Below are 13,616 nucleotides of genomic sequence, written 5' to 3'. Positions count from 1 at the left end.
ACACACACCATGGTTTTTACCAAACACAGGAGATTTATGACATAATAAAATCAAGTGAGGAAATCTAAATCAAAAGAAAGAAACTTCTTAGAATACATTAGAACAGGAGAGAAATACCGAAGTCTTAGCAAAATCTTAAAAGGCAACTGCAGGGCTTTCCTCTCACTTTGTTTTATTAAAAGTAGACCCCAATCGGTGAAGAAGTCATTGAAAGTCATCAGAGAGCAATCCATCATTGACTGAATATTTCAGTACCTTTTTGTGATTGTGGTTTTTTTTTTTCTCTTCTTTTTAGAAAATGGATTGGTTCCCTGACAGCCTCTTCTCCTTTCTGAGGATCCCAGTCCCCTGTGCCTTAACTGACATGATAAGAGGCATCTCTAAGAGTCACTCAAGCAGGAAAGAAATAGAAAGGAAAGGAATTCAAAAAGTCAGTGACTCCCACTTTCCCCCTGGAGTTTTTAATCCCCTGAAATGTCAAAGCCTCTTTGATCTTGACCTTCACCTTTTCCCCTTAACTTTTGATACTCCTCAGCATGAATTATCATTTATGCCCTTTCTAAAAGATTAAAATTCCACCAGTGTATTACAATTTTGCTTTTAAGGTTTTTTTAATTTTTTTTTTTTTTTGACACACCTGAGGCATGTGCAAGTTCCCAGGGCAGGGATCTAACCCGAGCCATAGCAGTGACCTGGGCTGCTGCAGTGATAACACTGGATCCTTAATTCACTACACCACAAGAGAGCTCCAAGTTCTTTCTTTTAGACACGTATTGAAATTATTTTGCTTCAAAATAACTCAAGAGTGGACAGCAGCGGGAAAGAGTGAAATACAGATGTACCAGGACTGGTCATTAATCGGTCATTTAGGATCTTAGGTGATGAGTATCAGAAGGATCAGGATACAATTTTCCCTACTTTTGCATATGTTTAGCTTTTTTCAAAGAGTTTTCCAAAGTCCATTATCTGTGGTCAGCATATCCTGAATTTTTCTTTTTAGGGATGATATTTTACATTTTAATCCACTTCTAACACAATAAGGCTGAGATAGTGATGAATCTTTCAGTGTGTAGCAAGACCTAACTTGATGTTTCCTGGTTAATCCAGAGGAATCCAGGGCCATCTTAGGTTAAATTTTAAGGTAATAGAAGATTTTCCATACCCCTTCCCCTCTTATAGATTCTCCCTGTCGGGCTGCAAATTCCAGTTTGCTCTCTAGTAATAACCCACACTTGACACATTTCTTTTTTTCTTCTGCATTAGCATGTACAGGTTAAAGCAGTGGTTCTCAAACTGGAGGCATTTTTACCTATCTCCTACTCCCCTTTCCCATCCAGAGGAAATTTGACTACGTCGGCAGACACTGCTGGTTTTCACAAGTACAGGTGAAAGGGGTGTGGCTATTAGCATCAAGCGTGTAGAGGCAGGGCTGCTGCTAAACATCCCATAATGTTCAAAAAAGCCCCTTCATAGCAAACAATTATCTGGCCCGTGATGCCAATAATGCAAAAGTTGAGACCGAAAACCCCAGGTTGGGTGCTCTGTGAGTTAACAGTAGTTATATATTAATGTCTGGAGTCCCAAGTTATGATTAAATTCAAACACAGGTGTGATTATGTACCAGTTTATGTTTATAGACTAATAAAATGAGGTGAAATTTTCTAAGACATCATAAACAATACAGGTACAAAAAAAAAAAAAAGAAAAAAAAAGGACTAGGAGTCCAGTGTATCAGATCACAGTGGTGGAATTCTGGAGGTTGCCACGAGTATACCTCCAAAACTCCTGAGAGGAAGCTCAAAAGCAAAGGATTTAACATACTGGTTGAAGTACAAAATATCCGAATGGCACATAAATGGCAAGCATCCACAGAATATAACAAACTGAAAAAAAGTCCTGTTTGCACCACAGCACAGATTTAATCAAAAAATTAAAACATGACCAAAAATGGAAACACAACTCAAGAATGCAAGATAAAAGAGACTATCAGGAAATGTGGCCAAATTTCAAAAGTGACAGAATAGGGAGTTCCCTGGAGTTCCTGTTGTGGCTCGGCAAGTTAAGTAGTATTCATGAGGATGAGGGTTCGATCCCTAGCCTTGCTCAGTAGGTTAAGGACCTGATGTTGCCGAAAACTGTGGCACAGGTCACAGATGCAGCTTGGATCCATTGTTGCTGCTGCTGTGGTGTAGGCTGGCAGCTGTAGTTCAGATTTTACCCCCAGCCTGGGAACTTCCATATGCCATAGGTGCAGCCCTAAAAACAAAAAGGAAAAAAAAGAAAAGAATAGGGAGTTCCCATGTGGCACAATGAGTTAAAGATCTAGCACTGTCACCGCAGTGGCTTGGGGTTGGCTACTGTAGTGTGGATTTGATCCCTGGCCCAGGATCTTCCACATGCCACAAGTGAGGCAAAATAAATAAAATAAAATAAAATAAAATAAAATAAAATAAAATAAAAATTTAGAAAGTGATCGAAAAAACTAACGGCTCAAAGTACCCCATAGCAAACTGACATTATAGACAATCTTGATAACCCTTCTCCCTTATCCAGATTCAGTCTGGTAGAGAGGTTAATGCCAGTTAAACCCCTTGAAGTTACTCTGACATTTGTGAGAAATGGCAAAGTGGCCACAAACTCCTGCCACATGCACCTTGGAAATTTGATTTGCTACTCATCCCATCAAGAATGTATGCCAAGTTTTCCAGTTTTTGAAACTGGGCTTGACCACTTGACTTGTTTTGGCCAAAGGGGCATTAGCAAACATGATGCAGGGAGAGGCTTATATAGGACTCAGAGGCAAGTGTTTAATGTCTCTTGTGAATCTTTGAAATCTTGAAACCACCAGGTGACAAATGCCAGGCTAGCACACTAGAGGACAAGAGACCACAGGGAGCAGACACAGGCTCTTCCAGCTGAAGCCATTCTAAACCCACCAGCCTGCCAACTACCAGACAGGAAAGAGCTAGTCCATTTGAGACCATCCGTCACCAGCCAGGTAATGAACCACCTGTGGTCTGCAGAGGCCAGGCAAGCTGGCCTTGACCAGAAGAAATAACCTGCCAACATAGAGAATCATAAAGTAATAAAATAATTGTTGTTTTAACTAATTGGGATCATCTCTCACAGAGCAAAACTTCACTGAATTTCCTGTGTATAGAAGTAGAAGCTGGGGGAAAGGCTATAATATTAATAAATTTCTTAATCCATACACTTGACTTATTTATGGTTTGTCTTAAAGGGTTCTCAGTGAGATGCCACATCACAAGACACAGCACTTTGTGTCAACCTAATTAATTCATGCGCTTCTCCGAAACTGTGTTACCCCTCCCCTACCAGGGCAACATTTCATAGACACAATGATTTTTTTGAGCCCAACTGTGGGGGAATGTTTTGTAGTCAGGGGGATCTTTAATGCATGTTACCTGATAACATGAAAGCTCAAAGAATGTGTTCCTAATCCTCCATGACTTACATCCACCAATAACATTTGTAGCCCATGCAAAAGCAAAATAACCTGGCAACATAATTCACCTTCAATTTCTAGTTGCTTCTGACTCTAGTACCTCGGTGTCTGATTATTCAAACCTGGTCTCATTTGAGCTCAGAGTCTAAATTCTAAACAGTCCTGAAAATGAAAAGTTTTTGACAATGCTCAGTTGCCTCCATTGTTGGTTTATAGGAGTAGGGTTGAGAAGATGGAAAGAAAGAGGGAGAAAAATGCAGATTATTGGCTAGTCAAATTAACTTCCTACTCTCCAGTCCATGTCTTGAATCTCAAACTCTGGGTGGGAATCGCAAAAGCATGTTAACACATGGCTTTGTTCCAGTAAGGCATAACTCTTAACTGAAATAATCCCCTCCACCCACTGCTTCAATCAATATGCCACTTAAAAAAATTCAGGGAAGTAAGCTAAGCAATTGGGCAGCTCTGAAATACGCCTAAAGGGAGGAAGGCAACACAAGCAACCCTTGTTTGGTTCTGGTCTCCGTCCTCGGTATAGCAGGCTGGGTGGCGGGTGGGGTGGGGAGGATGGGATGGAATTCTTGGAGCTTCAGTGTCCTCACCTGTGAAATGGGGATGCAATCTCATCATGTTACAGGAATTAAATTTATGAAGATTGGAATATAATGCTAAGTACCAATGCAACATTCAATAAGGGCTAAATATGACTGGGCAGCAACATGACCCAAATATTCAAATAGAAATGAATGTCAAACAACAGCAATTTTATCCCTGAGACCTCTCAATGCACTTGGCTCTAAAAGCAATACCTCCTTGAGTTCAAATTTCAAAAGATCCAAATTTATGTTTTATTTAACATCTGCTCAATTTTGTAATATGCTGCTCCTGCAAAAGCCACACAAGGAGTTTTCCTGGCTCTTGAAATTTACTTCCTTTCACTTTAAGATCAAAGGAGTTGTGCAGTAAGATGGAGAAGGCAGCAATTGCACAAATGAGCTTAAAATGGACTAGAAGAAATGGACACCCCCTTTCCCTGAAGAGTTTGTTCTCTCATTGCAAAATGTAGCTTGGGGCACTTCCAATTCGGAGTAGCTTTCATGGCATTAGTCATCTTCAAAAGGATGGCATACAGATTCGACAGAGGGCTGTGAATTAAAGCTTTTAAGTTGTCTTTGGATATAACCAAAAGACATAGAGACATTAGCAATACAGGAAACCATGACATGTAGGTTTGGGCAAAAGGCCAAACGTATATACACGCTGATGAAATCTAAACTTCATAAAATTTTCTTTCCAAAGAATAGCCATAGGATTCAGCCAACTATCAATTTAGGAACCAAGTTATCGATATTCTCTAGAGATGTATCTACAACCCAGGCTCCTCAGGAGGGTATGCATTTAATCGTTCTTGAAGCAAAATGAAATGGAAGCAGAGAGGCCTCACCAGACTGCATGTGCCTGCATTTGGATATGTGCTGCCATTGACTTTTTCTGTTCACTGTGCCATGTGGCCCTTGACTTGGATCCTAATAACCTTCAATCAATCAAGTCCTGGCCATCTGCTAAATAGGATGGCCAAAACACCTACTTGCCCTGAGTCCGACATCGCCAGCTGCTCCTTTAGTCCTATAAACATCATATCCAGCCAATATCCTCTTGTGGGGAAAAGGATTTATGCTTGATGAGGGTAAATGGCTACACCATTAACCATGGCTGTGGGGGACAGTGACAAACAGGAGGACCAAGGTCTCTGCATGTCCTTGCTGAACTGCAGAGATGATGATCCATCCAAGCTGGTGGTTAGCAGGTAACTGTGTAGTCAGAAGCTTAAGTGTCTTATCAGGACAAGGGAAACCACTTCTTATGAGATCTGATTTCAAATCTGAATCTTCTTCCACAGCTCTCACCTAAAGATCCACGTGTTCTAAGGATGCTGCAGATTATTTCACTCTGACTCCAACACCTTGGGTACCACTCACCAGGTTTTGAATCAAGTTGCTGTCAAGAACTTATAAAAATCATTCATAACTTGACTATTTTTACAGAACTATATTTCAGTTAGGGCTTCTCCAGAAACAGGATACCTACTGGATTCCTTTTTAAATAAATTGAACACTTGTCAATAATTTCAGAAATGTGCCTATGTTCAAGAATATAATAATAGCATCAAACTCTTAACCACAGATCTACACTGAAAACATCTTTTGTTTTTTGTTTTTTGTTTTGTTTTTGTTTTTTGCTTGGCTCTTCTTTTTGATACAAATATGACTTTTCTTCTTGTCAACCTATGGTCTCAGTTTCTAAAACAAAAGTTTCTTTTTTCCCCTTTTGACATCCCAGTAACATTTTCTATTGTTTCCTGATGGTCACTGCTGCAGTGCGATTGCAAAAAGCGGAATAAGAGGCATTGGTGCAATTAGCACCTCAAACTGACATGGAATAAAGTCAAAGAGAAAACAGAGACACAATTTAGGAGTCATGGCCAAGGAAGACAGAGCTCTGTAAAGCTGTAGCAGTTTCCATGAAATGAAAATGAAATGGGATTTTTGTTTCCCGATCATGTAATGGCAATTTAACCAAGTATGGATTTCTGGCCAGGAGGTTTAGTTTAATTTCAAATAATAAATGTCCAGAATCATAGTTAAGTCTAATCTAATAGATATGCAAAACATCACAGAGGCATCTCACCAGAGAAGGAAGTGCTCCTGTCAGCAGGGAAGGTGACGGCCCCATATCATCATCTATTTTCCAGTACTTGACAGGACACACTCTTGGGACTGGTTTCCATCACCAGATGAGAAAACTCCTAAATCCTCAGCCATGGGAAGGGATTAATATGAAAAAGCAACACAATTATAAATGCTAATAGGATTCACCCTCCCCACTTCAAGTGGAGCTTGAGCGTGGACATGGCTTACTTCCTGTTAATTCATAATATTTGTGGAAACTAGTCAATTCGCAAGTCATTCATCTCCAGAGAATTCAGATGCATGGCCAGATAAGGCTACGGGAGGAAATGAATTTAATGTTCTTGGTCTACTTACACTGACCAATCACTATCCCTCTGCCCCTACCTCTCTAGCTCACCGGAGGATTTACCACTTAATTGTCTGACTTGGCTTGGAGGAGTCTATTACTGGAAAAACCAACCCAGCAGGGTGACAGCAAGGCCCAGTAGCAAATCTGCAGATCTTGCCAGCAGCAGGCATGCCTATTGTCAATAACAAGCGATTTTTCATTTTCATGAGGATCAAACTGCCCCAGGCTGGGATATACAGTGCCATTTTCTCTAGCTTTGGCCTCACACAATACTCAATTTCAAAGCCAAAGCATAAGAGAGGGAAGGAGTAGGCAGACTGGGGCACCTGGCAAGTGGAACTTCCATAGGGGCCCACATGGTGATTTTTATCCTTCTTTGTCTTTTTAATGCATTGTGTTTCAGAGCCAAGAAAATAGTGGGGAAGCCTTTACAGCAGTTCAAGACAGGGTCCCAGAGTCCGCCTGCACCACCCCTGCCAGTCTTCTCAATGCAAAGGTGGCTCTTGAACTGCGAAGAAGCAAAAAAGAAACTGCAACCTAGCAAAGTATGACCTAGAGTCTCATTAAACTACAGTGCAAACCATGTCACAAAGATACTGTCATGACCTTTGAATTTTTTTTAAAAAGTGGGGAAGCCTGGGGCAAGAGAAGCTTATTTCAGGTTCAGTGACTTAACTCCAAGTTTATCTTGGTCTGGCGTGGCAATGCTGGACAATGTTGACTTTCTCTTATTAATAATCCTGCCATGCACTGAAAAGCTACAATAATGTCAAAGGCTTGGGGGAGAAAGCACAGCTGACGGTTTCCACATGTAGCAGGTGACTTGAACTAAAACACATTAGATGTGACTCTCACCCTTGCTTTTTCATTCCCTTGAAGCAAAAAGCTGCTCGGGTCACTCCATTTACAAAAGACTTGGAATGCAGAAAGCATGATGTGAGAACTTTTCTAAATTCCCACCACGTATGCAGCAAGATAAACATGAGGCAAAGTGTTTTGGCTCAAAGGGTCATCAGATTGATCCTTCTCTTGAAAAAATTCCTCCTTAGGAGTAGGTAAAGTCATCATTTTGGATAAACCAAGCATCCAGATGGCATTATGAAGAATGGGGGAATACAATGTAAATATCATGTGTAAATATTATGTCATATATAAAATATTAAAATAAACTTTGCTCATTTATACAAAGACTACATGACAGAAGGAAAAATGATACAGTGTCTTTGGTCCAAATCAGAAGAAGCCAGTTCCTCTGCTTATTCATCCAACAATACTGAGTACCTATTGCATGCTATGGTGGACTGGCTCTAAGATATCTCCCAACGCACCCCAACTCCAGCTATAAAGCCCAACAAACCTCCCGTTTTGAGGGGAGCTGATCTAGTGGCTTATATTTAACCAATAGGGCGTGGCAAAGGCAAAGGGAAGTCACTTCTCTGATTAGGTAATAAGAGATTCTAATTTCTCTGTTTCTAGTAGATGTCTACTGCCTACATGGTTGACAGCCTTTTGTGAAGTAACAGCCATGCTAGAAGGGCACATATGGTGAAGGACTGAAGGGAAACTGAGGTTCTCAGTAAAACAGCCCCTAGAGGAACAGAATTCTGTCAACAGCCCAAGTGGGAGTAGAAGTAGATCCTTCCCCGGATGAAGTTGCAGATGAGACACCGGCCTGGCTGACACCCGAAATGCAGCCTCTGAGAAAGCATGAAGCTGAGAACCCACAGAAACTGAGATGGCAAATGTGTGTTGTTTTAGCCTCTAGGCTTCAAGTAATTTGTTATACAGCAAAGATATTCACATTTCATAAGCTGGGTCCTGGGGAGTCCCTGTTGTGTCTCAGCACATTAGTAACTCAACATTGGGTCCCTGAGGATTTGGGTTCAATCCTGGCCTCACTCAGCGGGTTAAGGGTCCAGCATTGCTGCAAGCTGCAGCGTGGGTCACAGGTGTGGCTTGGACCCAGTGTTGCCATGGCTGTGGTATAGGCCTGCAGCTCTGATTCAAGGCCTAACCCAGGAACTTCCACTTGCTGCAGATGTGGCCATAAAAAGGAAAAAAAGAAAAAAAAGAAAGAGAACTGGGTATGATATTGGACAAATCACAGTGCTTCTCCTGACAGAGCTGAGTTGCCACAGAAGGGATGAAGGCCCTGCCTTCCATAAAGAATTCACACTTCACCTCTGTCCTCACTCTGCATCAGCTATTAAGGCAGTTCCCATCCTCATGAATAAACCCTTAACCCTCTTAGACCTGAGCTGCTACGTTACATCAAAGTTTCTAGAGTTTGAAAGGAAGCAATAAATATGTTTAGAATCCAAGCTCCAATCAGGAAAATGTGGCAAAACGAGTCAGCAATCCCCAGAGACAATAATCACTGATAATCTATTTCAGGGCAAAGTGTTTTCAATAGCCTTTTTGTTTAAACAAACATAGAAAACCAGTAAGTTGCAGCGCCTTCTTAGGTGAAAGATGTCCCTGGGCAAGGTGCATAGCAAAACGAATGGGTATGAGCAGCTGTTGTTTCTGATTCATAGCAAGCAAGCCAAGTGAAAAATAATTACACACCCTAACATTCTTTTTTTTTTTTTTTTTAAGCTGGTATTTCTACTCTGTGTTTCATTGGGAGCACTGAATGATTGCTCCTATAATGTGGTCTCCGAAGATTGATTAAGTATCAATCCGCTCTCCCAAGCAATACCTCACAGGGCGCATTCCCTATTCCAAGCCACACACTCACGGAGAGCTTTGGCACCAGACTTAAAACTCCCTGTCACTGTCCTCTAAAATCAACTTTTTAACAACCCACTCCATCCACCAACAAACCTGTGACTTTTTTTTTTGGCAGACATTGCTAAAGGGTTGAGAGTTTCTGATTAAACATCCTTCAGTAAACAATGTTTGGGGGACACAAAAAGATTATTTAAGTGGACAGAAGGTCTACGAATCCACAAATTAAAGAAATTCCCTTTAAGTAAGTGATACGTCGAAACAAAGGCCAGCCCCATCTCAAGGAGGACAGATTAATGCTAACTGAACAGCTTGGCTTTGTATTTAAAATGCACCTGAGTTCAACAGAGGATAAAATTAAATTGCAACAAGGAAAGACAAACTCTTTCCCTGCAGGCCTTGATTGATAGAACGTGCCATGTGCAGCGGAACAAAATGGAAAACCAGCAAGTTTGTTCCCTGGGCCAACTTTCTCTCCTTTGAGAAAATAATATGACTTCTTCATAGAGCATGTAGTCTAGTTATTTAACCAATAGTACTCAGGATTTTTCAATTCCTCCAGCAGCTCGGATGGAAAAAATGGCCCCAGTGGGGAAATGTAGGTAACATTTAACTAAGAAGAAGCTTATCTTATAAAAACTGCCATTGTCAATAACCTGAGAATAAGTCACTCTTTAAAAAACAATGCAGATGGATTTCCTGCAGTTGAATGCGATGAACTCATCCGAAATGGCAGCCCATAAGACCAGTGCAGTGGTGAAGTGCAGTTTTTGAAATCAGGTAGGTAGACTGAGGTTCAAAACGTAACTCTTTCACTGAACAGCTGTGTGTGATTATAGGATAGTTAATCTCACTATGCCTCGATTTCCTCATCTGCAAATTCCTCCGTAATTTCATAGGGTGGGTAAGAGGATTAAATGAATGTTTAGCACAGTGACTAACACATCCAAGATGCTTTACAAATGAAGTTACAGCCACTCTTTCCCCAAAGAGGCACCACGAACAGGCATACCCCAAAACCCACAAAGCTACAAATAATAACTCTACTTCCGGTTACAGTCAGAACAATAGTTTGGTCTGTTTCAAGCTAAATTCAGTCGATCATGACCCTTCCATCACCACACCAAAATTTCATTTTGATAAAATGGTGACATCTTGCAACCCAGTAGATCCATCCCCCAAACTTAGAATTATTTTCATTCCTTCCTTTCTTGCCACACCCACATATGATGCATCTGAAAGCCCAGAAGATTCTACCTCCTAAACATAACTTGAATTTACCCACCACTTCTCTCCAGCTCGTCCACTCTGACTGTAGCCCAGGCTATCACCACCTTGAACCTCTGACTGCCTTGACAACCTCTGACTGCCTTGCTAACTAGTTTCCCTGCTTTCTGTACTGCACTCTCCAGGAAGTCCTTCTCCACACAGCAGTTTCACCAGTGGTTCTCCCTGGCTCCCCACTGGAAACAATTCTAATCAGCTTTCAGAGAGAAATAGAAACAGACAACGACAGCGACAAAACACTGTTCTGAATGGCCTTAGGTGTGGCCTGGGCATCTGAGTGCTTCCAAGCTCTCCAGGTGGTTCTGACAGTAAGAGTTGCTAAGTTTACAAGGATCTTTAAAAACCATAAATGGGAGTTCCTGCCGTGGCTCAGTGGTTAACGAATCTGACTAGGAACCATGAGGTTTTGGGTTCGATCCCTAGCCTTACTCAGTGGGTTAAGGATCCGGCGTTGCCGTGAGCTGTGGTGTAGGTCACAGATGCGGCTCGGATGCCACGTTGCTGTGGCTGTGGCATAGGCCGGCAGCTACAGCTCTGATTCGACCCCTAACCTGGGAACCTCCATATGCCGTGGGAGTGGCCCTAGAAAAGGCAAAAAGACAAAACAAACAAACAAACAAAACCGTAAATGTAATTGCAACCCAGGCCTGCTTAAAAGTTCTCCAGGATCTGGGCCCAGGCCACCTATAAATTCTTACTGCTTAGTAATAATATTATAATTATCTTATTATCCCCATGGTTCATTATAATCCAGCCCCACTGGTCTCCTTCCTCTTCCTCTAATACTTTGAGCATTTCACTGCCTCCAGGGCTTTGCTCTATGACCCTCTATCTAGAATGTTCCTCACCTCACTCAGCCCTATGCAGGGCAGGTTCTTACTTTTCAGATCTCAGTTCAAAGTAACTCCATTAAGGAGATTTCCCTGGCCACCAGTCCCAACTGGTTCATCCCATATATTTGCCAACTACCGATCTGTTTAGCTCTCTCCAAGCACCAATCTCTTCCTGTCAATACCTGAAAGTCAGCCCAGGTGGTCTGTGTATCACAGACAATTGAGGCTGGAGGGTCCTCAAAATTTAAACAGGTCAGAGGTCCTAATCCCCTCCAAATGTCACCAAGGCACCACCTGTTACCACCTGCTCTCTCACAGCAGTTACTACACTTCACTTTAATGACCCCTTTATATACCTACCTCCTGACCGAGGCTGAGAGCTCCCTCAAGGCAGGGCTCATATTTTGGATGATGAATTGAAAATTATAATGGTGCAGTCAGAGTTCAGGCATACAAAACTGGAATCAGGCTGTCACTGAGGATCTTCTCTCAAATATGTCTCAGCAGCACTAAGAACTTGAACTTTCTTTGAACGATACCAGACCCATGGATACCACCAGCCGTATTCAAAGCAACACCTGCCAGCTGCAGCCTGATGGTCTCAAGGTCTCCCCTACTTGTAACCATGCAACCACTTCAGACCCCAACCAATCCTCACTTAATAAGCACCCTTACTTCTTGCCAGCTCCAGTTATAATTCTTGATAAACACCTTATGTAGCTTATCGTAACCTTAGAGTTTTTGTGCCTTTATAAGCCTCTCACTTTTTGTAGCCCAGTGGAACACAGGTCAAATGTTTCCTGAATCCATGTCCCTCAGGCTGCAGTTCTAATAAACCAAGTCAATCCCTTTTTTATACCAATCAGGTGCCCACTTCTGGATATTTGGCTAACACTTTATTTAATTCGATTTTGTATAACCAGCTCTGTCGTAGTGCCAGTATAGAGTAAGCACTAATAAATGTTTGTTTTCTGAAAAGAAAAAAAAAGGCAGCTATGAAAGAGGTGAAGGAGAGAGAAACAAGGGATACAAGTTAAAACAAACAAACAAAAAAAACCCACTTTAGCCAGGGTTATCTACAGAGTCGAAAGAATTCTGGGATTTATATTCAAAGAATTCGATTCAAGTCCTGGTTGTATATTAGCTGTGTGACCTGAGGCAACTGCCTTACCCACTCTGGCCCAGTGGATGATGACTCACACTTCCCAGGGTTGACCTGCCAGAGTAAGTTGAAAGGATGTATCTGACAATAGGTATTACTCCCCACAGTGTAGCTACTGACCAGGGGATCTTATGCTGAGGGAGGTTTTGGTTTTATTTTCTACAAAGGGACTCTGGAGATTTTGAAAGCCAAAAGCAAAAGATAAATAATAATAATAATAATAATAATAATAATAATAATGAGGAGGATGAAAAGAATTAATAAAGGACTGCTATAGCAAGATCCCTGCCTTTTTTTTTTTTAATAGATCATACTTTGCTCCTAATTAAACACACAGCTTCAAAGTCATGTTGCCCTGGTTCAAATCAAAGCTCCATCACTGATGAGGTGGGACAGGGGTCGGCGCACTACAGTCATTGGGACATTCTCACACACTGATGGTTTTTGTAAACAAAGTTTTATTGGAACATAACCATGCCCACTGGTTTACACGCTGGCCGTGCCTGCTTCTGCACTATAAGACAGCATGGAGTAGTTGGAATAGAAACCTTATGGCATGAAAAGCCAAGAATATTTACTATCTGGCCTGCTATAAAAAAAGTTTGCCAATCCCAGCTTGAGGCAAATAAGTTACTTAACTTTCCCTAAGCTTCCATTTCTTCAGACTATGAAATGGAGATACTAACAGTATTTCCATAATGAGAGCTGTTGAGACAGTCAAATGAGATAATCTGCATGAGATACTTTTAGCACAGTGCCAAGCATATATGAAGAATTCAAAAGGTTTGAATCATAAATATATTTGTTAAATTATCAGTGATAAATCTCATCCCTTCAATCATCTACCCATTTTTTCAACAGTTCACTCACTAACTCATACATTCAACAAATATTTACTAAGCATCTAAAAGTGCCAATGACTGAATCAGAATATATTTAACTGCAGAGATATCTACCGGATGGACAAAAACAAAAAGAAGAAAAGAGAATGACAATCTTTTGTCTGTAATGTCCTCAAAGCCTGTAAATTACATGAGATGAATATTAGCAGTTATAGTATTAGCACTATGTCAGCCAGCCTTTGAGTTCAGTTTTGTTT

General features: G+C 41.2%; 1 protein-coding gene across 2 annotated transcripts in view; it reads right to left on the bottom strand.

The window, feature by feature from the left end:
• Positions 1-13,616, bottom strand: part of PTPRG (protein tyrosine phosphatase receptor type G) — a 730,473-nt gene that overhangs the window by 170,276 nt on the left and 546,581 nt on the right. The gene's annotated exons all lie outside the window — the stretch shown is intronic.

The sequence above is a fragment of the Phacochoerus africanus genome, chromosome 1, assembly GCF_016906955.1.
Source record: "Phacochoerus africanus isolate WHEZ1 chromosome 1, ROS_Pafr_v1, whole genome shotgun sequence".
NCBI classification, from domain to species: domain Eukaryota; kingdom Metazoa; phylum Chordata; class Mammalia; order Artiodactyla; family Suidae; genus Phacochoerus; species Phacochoerus africanus.
The sequence above is the reverse complement of the archived record's forward strand: the minus strand, read 5'-3'. Positions and strand labels throughout refer to the sequence as shown.